The sequence below is a fragment of the Cherax quadricarinatus genome, chromosome 9 (assembly GCF_038502225.1).
Source record: "Cherax quadricarinatus isolate ZL_2023a chromosome 9, ASM3850222v1, whole genome shotgun sequence".
NCBI classification, from domain to species: Eukaryota; Metazoa; Arthropoda; class Malacostraca; order Decapoda; family Parastacidae; genus Cherax; species Cherax quadricarinatus.
In genome coordinates, this window is record NC_091300.1 from 30966011 (window position 1) to 30973636 (window position 7626).

The following is a 7626-nucleotide window of genomic DNA, read 5'->3' on the forward strand; positions in this document are numbered from 1 at the left end:
ACTGACATTGAACAGATAAGTGCGTAAATGTGTTTTTTTATAATAAATTTGTGTAAAGTGCGTAGCAGCATGACCTTTCGTTGGGATTTTTTTTATACTGAGGTTCATAGCAGAGTGAACACAAGATTATAATATCTTTTTCCATATAACTTTTCTGAGAGGAATTGAAAGTGACTAAATCAGTGTGACGATACAAGCGTTCATAATAACTTTTTTTCTATACCTCTAGAGGAGAAAAAAATATTGTTTGATGTGAGGTGAAATATTCATAAAATCAGCTCAGGGCAAAAGATTCGACTGCGAAATAATCATTGCAATAGTATGATTTTTATTGAATAAAATTTCTACATCACAAATTCTATTAAATATATTACAGAGTTTGTATCAAAGGTTATTTAAATTCTCTGTTTGATTATCACACAGTAAACTATCACACAGTAAACTTTCCAGTGTGTTTTATCTCAGTTTTTAAATTCAGTATTTTTAAGAATTTGGTTATTTTGTTTTCTTTATTTATTGATTTATTACTTTTAAAATACGAACGTGTTTTTAAATTGTTAAAAAGACTTTACCCTCCTTAACTTTCTAACGATATGAGTGTTTCTGTTTGAATGATGATGTTTTAAGTGCGTTGTATACTACGTTACCTGTGTGTCTGAGCGACGCGACGGATCCTTTAATAAAGGTGCTGTATATTATGACTTAACTGAGCTCCTCTTCTACTGAAAAGATATAAAGCTCTTTTTTCATTTGTTGCTTCGTGTATATATTTAAGTGGCTTTCTCCGTTTCCATATTAATATAATTTCATGCATAGGAATAAGGTTTTCTCTTAAAATATAAAATCCTCGACAACCATTATATTTTCTGTAGTCTGTTTTGTTCACTCTTTTTCTAATAAAATTATATAAAAATCTGGGAATGTTAAATTTGAATAAAAAATATAATCCCTCTAGCATCCCCATTTTTTTCCGCGTAGAGGAGAGGGAAATGACTGTCAGGCTGACCAGTGAGCCAAACATCTGGTCCCTGGACACGGAGACAGGAAATGGGACTCATCCTGAATCCATCCAAATGTGAAATCATCTGTCAATCAACAAGTGATCGACGCAGTGAGAGTAAAATTACCATGTGCACCAGTCATTGCCCCTACAAATAGAGTCTTGCTTGGAGAACCTCCATGAAATGAGGCCATTGACTCAGTTCTCAAGAAGAAACTGGACGAGTTAATTAATTAAGGAGGATGGAACAACGAACAAAAAATCTTGACATCCACGATTCTGTGTTCCTTTTCACAAAGTATGAGTCTGCCCAGATGTCTGCTAAGATGTGTACCCTCATATGAGAACCCTATACTACATGAATACGACAGTATCCTGAGGCAGATATTGCAAATGTAATCAACCTTACTCCAGAAGAAGCGCAGGGAGGGCCAAGCTACACTTCCAGTTAGACTAGAAGGTACTGGTGTCCGAACGACATCACAGATTGCACTCACTGCTTTCCTGTCTTCAAGTGTGGCAGCCAGTGAATTTGTAGCAGCGATTTTTCCTAAACACCTTATGGATGATGCTGAAATTCATGACTAAAAGTTCAATGACGGAGCCAGGTTCTGGGATAATCTAAAGAGCTCTGAAACCAGACCTGCTACCCCAAACGACTACAAAAAGTCACACTGGGATGGTCCAGTAGTGGAGGAAATAGCTTCAACAATGCCTCAGAGTGTGTCGGGTAAGGAGAGAGGCAGCCTCCCTCAACACATGCCTGGGCCGCAGACCATTTGCAATGGTGTTGCCTTTCTCCTTGTCGCCCGTCACCACCGAACACAGGTGTTTCTGTGGCACTGAACTGGCAAACCGATTCGGTTACCATGGTCTTCTTTGCCTCACATCCGAGGGAAAAATTGCATGTCATGAAGAGGTAACTAACATCATCAAGAGGAGCCTGGCAACAGCTGGATGCCCAGTAATAAGGGAGCCACCCCAACTATGCAGATCTGAAAATACGGTGAACTTGCCCATCATTATATGTTTGCTTCCATAGGTTCAGAGACACTCGGCATATGGGGAAAAATGCATCTAAGTTCTTTAATGAGTTAGGCAAAAGACTCCTCAAGGTAACTAGGAATCCCAGGACAGCTAGTTTTCTCTTCCAGAGACTCAGTGCTACAGCTCTGAGACGCTGGATAAGAATTTTATAATGTAATTTTTGACAAATATGCAGCACTATGTACGTTTAGTGTATTTCTCAGACCTTACGAATTGCATATCCAATCTTTGTACCATCAATGTATTATCTAAGCCTTATGTATATATATATGTATATATATATATGTATATATATATATATTATAATATATATATATATATATATATATGTATATATATATTTATATATATGTATATATATATATATATATACATATATATATTATATATATATATATATATATATATATATATGTCGTGCCGAATAGGCAGAATTTGCGATCTTGGCTTAAATAGCAACGCTCATCTTGCCATATAAGACAAGTGAAAATTTGTGTATGCAATAATTTCGCCAAAATCATTCTGAACCTAACGAAAAAAATATATTTCACTCTGTTTGTTTAGTATTAAATTACTGTAAACAAATCTAAAATATATTTAGTTGGGTTAGGCTAAAATAAATTGCACTTGTTATAACAAGGTTAGGTAAGTTTTCCAAGATTCTTTTGGTGCAAAATTAAAAATTTTTACATTAACATTAATGAAAAAAATATATCTTTAAACGTATGAGAGAAAATTTTCGAAAGGACTTAATTTTAAATGAGTTCTTGCTAATTGACCAGTTTTACATATTCGGCACGACATATATATATATATATATATATATATATATATATATATATATATATATATATATATATATATATATATATATATATATATATATATATATATATATATATATATATATATATGTGTGTATATATAAGCATACCCATTTTATAGATATTAAAGTCTTCTTGACTGGTGGTAACGGTTAACAAACAGCCTTAATTTACCTCGTGTAATCAATATGCTTTAAATCCTATTAACCAACCCACCGGCCATCCACCGAGCTCCATAACACGAGCACAATACAAAGGCACTGCCTTCATAAGTTTCCCCAAAATGCCATCACCATTTTCAAGATAAGTCGTATATGTTTCACGGAATAAAAGGAATCGTCTCTTGATTTGAAGTTTTAGACTTTACTAGATCTGAGATATTGTGCTCGGCGTCCATTATAATATTACTACATGACAGCTGTGTTGCCTGCTGATGCCTGCTGCTGCTTCTGTGTTCCTCCAGGAGAGCTGTGCTACCTACTGCTGCTTTATGTTTCTCCAGGAGAGCTGTGCTACCTGCTGCTGCTTTATGTTTCTCCAGGAGTGCTGTGCTGCCTGCTGCTGCTTTATGTTTCTCCAGGAGTGCTGTGCTACCTGCTGCTGCTTTATGTTCCTCCAGGAGAGCTGTGCTACCTGCTGCTGCTTTATGTTTCTCCAGGAGTGCTGTGCTGCCTGCTGCTGCTTTATGTTTCTCCAGGAGTGCTGTGCTACCTGCTGCTGCTTTATGTTCCTCCAGGAGTGCTGTGCTACCTGCTACTGCTTTATGTTTCTACAGGAGAGCTGTGCTACCTGCTGCTGCTTTATGTTTCTCCAGGAGAGTTGTACTACCTGCTGCTGCTTTATGTTCCTCCAGGAGAGCTGTGCTACCTGCTGCTGCTTTATGTTTCTCCAGGAGAGTTGTACTACCTGCTGCTGCTTTATGTTCCTCCAGGAGAGCTGTGCTACCTGCTGCTGCTTTATGTTCCTCCAGGAGAGCTGTGCTACCTGCTACTGCTTTATGTTTCTCCAGGAGAGTTGTACTACCTGCTGCTGCTTTATGTTCCTCCAGGAGTGCTGTGCTGCCTGCTGCTGCTTTATGTTTCTCCAGGAGAGTTGTACTACCTGCTGCTGCTTTATGTTTCTCCAGGAGAGCTGTGCTACCTGCTGCTGCTTTATGTTTCTCCAGGAGAGTTGTACTACCTGCTGCTGCTTTATGTTCCTCCAGGAGTGCTGTGCTGCCTGCTGCTGCTTTATGTTTCTACAGGAGAGCTGTGCTACCTGCTGCTGCTTTATGTTTCTCCAGGAGTGCTGTGCTACCTGCTGCTGCTTTATGTTTCTCCAGGAGAGTTGTACTACCTGCTGCTGCTTTATGTTTCTCCAGGAGAGCTGTGCTACCTGCTGCTGCTTTATGTTTCTCCAGGAGAGTTGTACTACCTGCTGCTGCTTTATGTTCCTCCAGGAGTGCTGTGCTGCCTGCTGCTGCTTTATGTTTCTACAGGAGAGCTGTGCTACCTGCTGCTGCTTTATGTTTCTCCAGGAGTGCTGTGCTACCTGCTGCTGCTTTATGTTTCTCCAGGAGAGCTGTGCTACCTGCTACTGCTTTATGTTCCTCCAGGAGTGCTGTGCTACCTGCTACTGCTTTATGTTTCTACAGGAGAGCTGTGCTACCTGCTGCTGCTTTATGTTTCTCCAGGAGAGTTGTACTACCTGCTGCTGCTTTATGTTCCTCCAGGAGTGCTGTGCTACCTGCTGCTGCTTTATGTTCCTCCAGGAGTGCTGTGCTACCTGCTGCTGCTTTATGTTCCTCCAGGAGTGCTGTGCTACCTGCTGCTGCTTTATGTTCCTCCAGGAGTGCTGTGCTACCTGCTGCTGCTTTATGTTTCTCCAGGAGAGTTGTACTACCTGCTGCTGCTTTATGTTCCTCCAGGAGTGCTGTGCTACCTGCTGCTGCTTTATGTTTCTCCAGGAGAGCTGTGCTACCTGCTGCTGCTTTATGTTTCTCCAGGAGAGCTGTGCTACCTGCTGCTGCTTTATGTTTCTCCAGGAGAGCTGTGCTACCTGCTACTGCTTTATGTTCCTCCAGGAGAGCTGTGCTACCTGCTGCTGCTTTATGTTTCTCCAGGAGAGTTGTACTACCTGCTGCTGCTTTATGTTTCTACAGGAGAGCTGTGCTACCTGCTGCTGCTTTATGTTTCTCCAGGAGAGCTGTGCTACCTGCTGCTGCTTTATGTTCCTCCAGGAGAGCTGTGCTACCTGCTCCTGCTTTATGTTTCTCCAGGAGTGCTGTGCTGCCTGCTGCTGCTTTATGTTTCTACAGGAGAGCTGTGCTACCTACTACTGCCTTATGTTTCTCCAGGAGTGCTGTGCTGCCTGCTGCTGCTTCTATTGCACGGTGTTTTAGTTCACTGTTCTTCGTGAATTCCTCTGTATAGTACACAAGAAAGCAATACTACAATCGCTGTGTTTTGGTTACATGTATGTCAGAGTGTTGCTTCTTGTAATTAGGTGAGTCCTATTAGGTAGCGTGTCTCTGGCGATCAGCTCCTGGATGATCGAGCATTAGGCACTTCATGTACTGAATGACCAGCACTGGTTATGTTCTTTACTTATTTCAGCATAAATAAACTAGATTAGTTTGCGCTACATTCTGTGAATGGGGTTGATAAGCATTTACTGTAATTTTGGTGTGTGCTTGTACTCACCTAATTGTGGTTGCAGGGGTCGAGACTCAGCTCCTGGCCCAGCCAGGTGTACTCTCCTAATTGTGGTTTCAGGGGTCGAGACACAGTTCCTGGCCCCGCCTCTTCACTGATCGCTAATAGGTCCTATCTCTCTCTCTCTCTGCTTCCAGAGCTTTGTCATACCTCGTCTTAAAGCTATGTATGGTTCCTGCCTCCACTACATCACTTGTTAGGCTATTCCACTTCCTGACGACTCTATGACTGAAGAAATACTTCCAGACATCCCTATGACTCCAATTGTGACCCCTTGTTTCTGTGTCCCTTCTCGGGAACAACCTGTCTCTGTCTACCTTATTTATTCCACGCAGTATTTTGTATTTCGTTATCATGTCTCCCCTAGCCGTCCTGTCCTCCAATGTCGTCAGTCCGATTTCCCTCAACCTTTCTACGTAGGACATACCCCTGAGCTCCGGAACTAGCCCTGTTGCAAACCTTTGCACTTTCTCTAGTTTCTTGACGTGTTTGCCCAGGTGTGGGTTCCAAACTGGAGCTGCATACTCCAGTATGGGCCTGATGTACACAGTGTACAGTGTCTTGAACGATTCCTTACTAAGGTATCGGAACGCTATTCTCAGGTTTGCCAGGCGCCCGTATGCTGCAGCAGTTATCTGGTTGATGTGTGCCTCCAGAGACATGCTCGGTGTTATGGTCACCCCAAGATCTTTCTCCTTGAGTGAGGCTTGCAGTCCCTGGCCACCTAGTCTATACTCTGTCTGCGGTCTTCTTTGCCCTTTTCCGATCTTCATGGCTTTGCACTTGGCAGGGTTGAATTCAAGAAGCCAGTTGCTGGACCACGTGTCCAGCCTGTCCAGGTCTCTTTGAAGTCCTGCCTGGTCTTCATCTGATTTAATTCTCCTCATTAACTTCACATCATCTGCGAACAGGGACACCTCTGAGTCTATTCCTTCCATCACGTCATTCACATATACCAAAAATAGCACTGGCCCTAGGACCGACCCCTGTGGGACCCCGCTCGTCACAGGTGCCCACCGTGATACCTCATCCCGTACCATGACTCGTTGTTGCCTCCCTGTCCTCTAGTTTCTGCACTAGTCTCTTGTGGGGAACTGTGTCGAAGGCCTTCTTGCAGTCCAAGAAAATGCAATCAACCCACCTCTCTGTCTCGTGTCGCACTTCTGTAACTTTGTCATAGAACTCCAGAAGGTTTGTGACACAGGATTTGCCTTCCATAAATCCGTGATGGTTATCGTTCATAATCTTGTTCTGTTCCAGGTGCTCCAACACTCTCCTCCTGATAATCTTCTCCATGACTTTGCATAATATACAGGTCAGTGACACTGATTTGTAATTTAGTGCCTCTTTTCTGTCTCCTTTTTTGAAAATGGGAACTACATTTGCCGTCTTCCATACCTCAGGTAGTTGCCCAGTTTCAAGGGATGTGTTGAAGATTGTGGTTAATGCCACACACAGTAAAGCTGCTCCCTCCCTGAGGACCCACGGGGAGATGTTGTCCCGTCCTATTGCCTCTGAGGTATCAAGGTCACTTAGCAGCTTCTTCATCTCCTCCTCAGTTGTGTGCATATCGTCCAGCACTTGTTGGTCTATTCTCTGTTGGTGTCCCCCTCTGTCCTGTCTTCCCAGAGTCCTTCCTGTCTCCACTGTGAATACTTTCTTAAATCTCCTGTTAAGCTCCTCGCATACCTCTTGATCGTTTCTCGTGAGTTCCTCACCTTCTTTCCTCAGCCTGATCACCTGGTCTTTGACTGCCGTCTTTCTCCTAATGTGGCTAAACAGCAGTTTTGGGTCAGACTTGGCTTTCGATGCTATATCATTTTCGTACTGTCGCTGGGCCTCCCTCCTTATTTGTGCATATTCGTTTCTGGTTCTTCAACTGATCTCCTTGTTTTCCTGGGTCCTTTGCCTTCTGTACCTCTTCCATTCTCTAATGCACTTAGTTTTTGCCTCCCTGCACCTTTGGGTAAACCAAGGACTCGCTTTGGTTTTCCCACTGTTTCTGTTGCCCTTGGGAACAAACCTTTCCTCTGCCTCCTTGCATTTTGTTGTTACATATTCC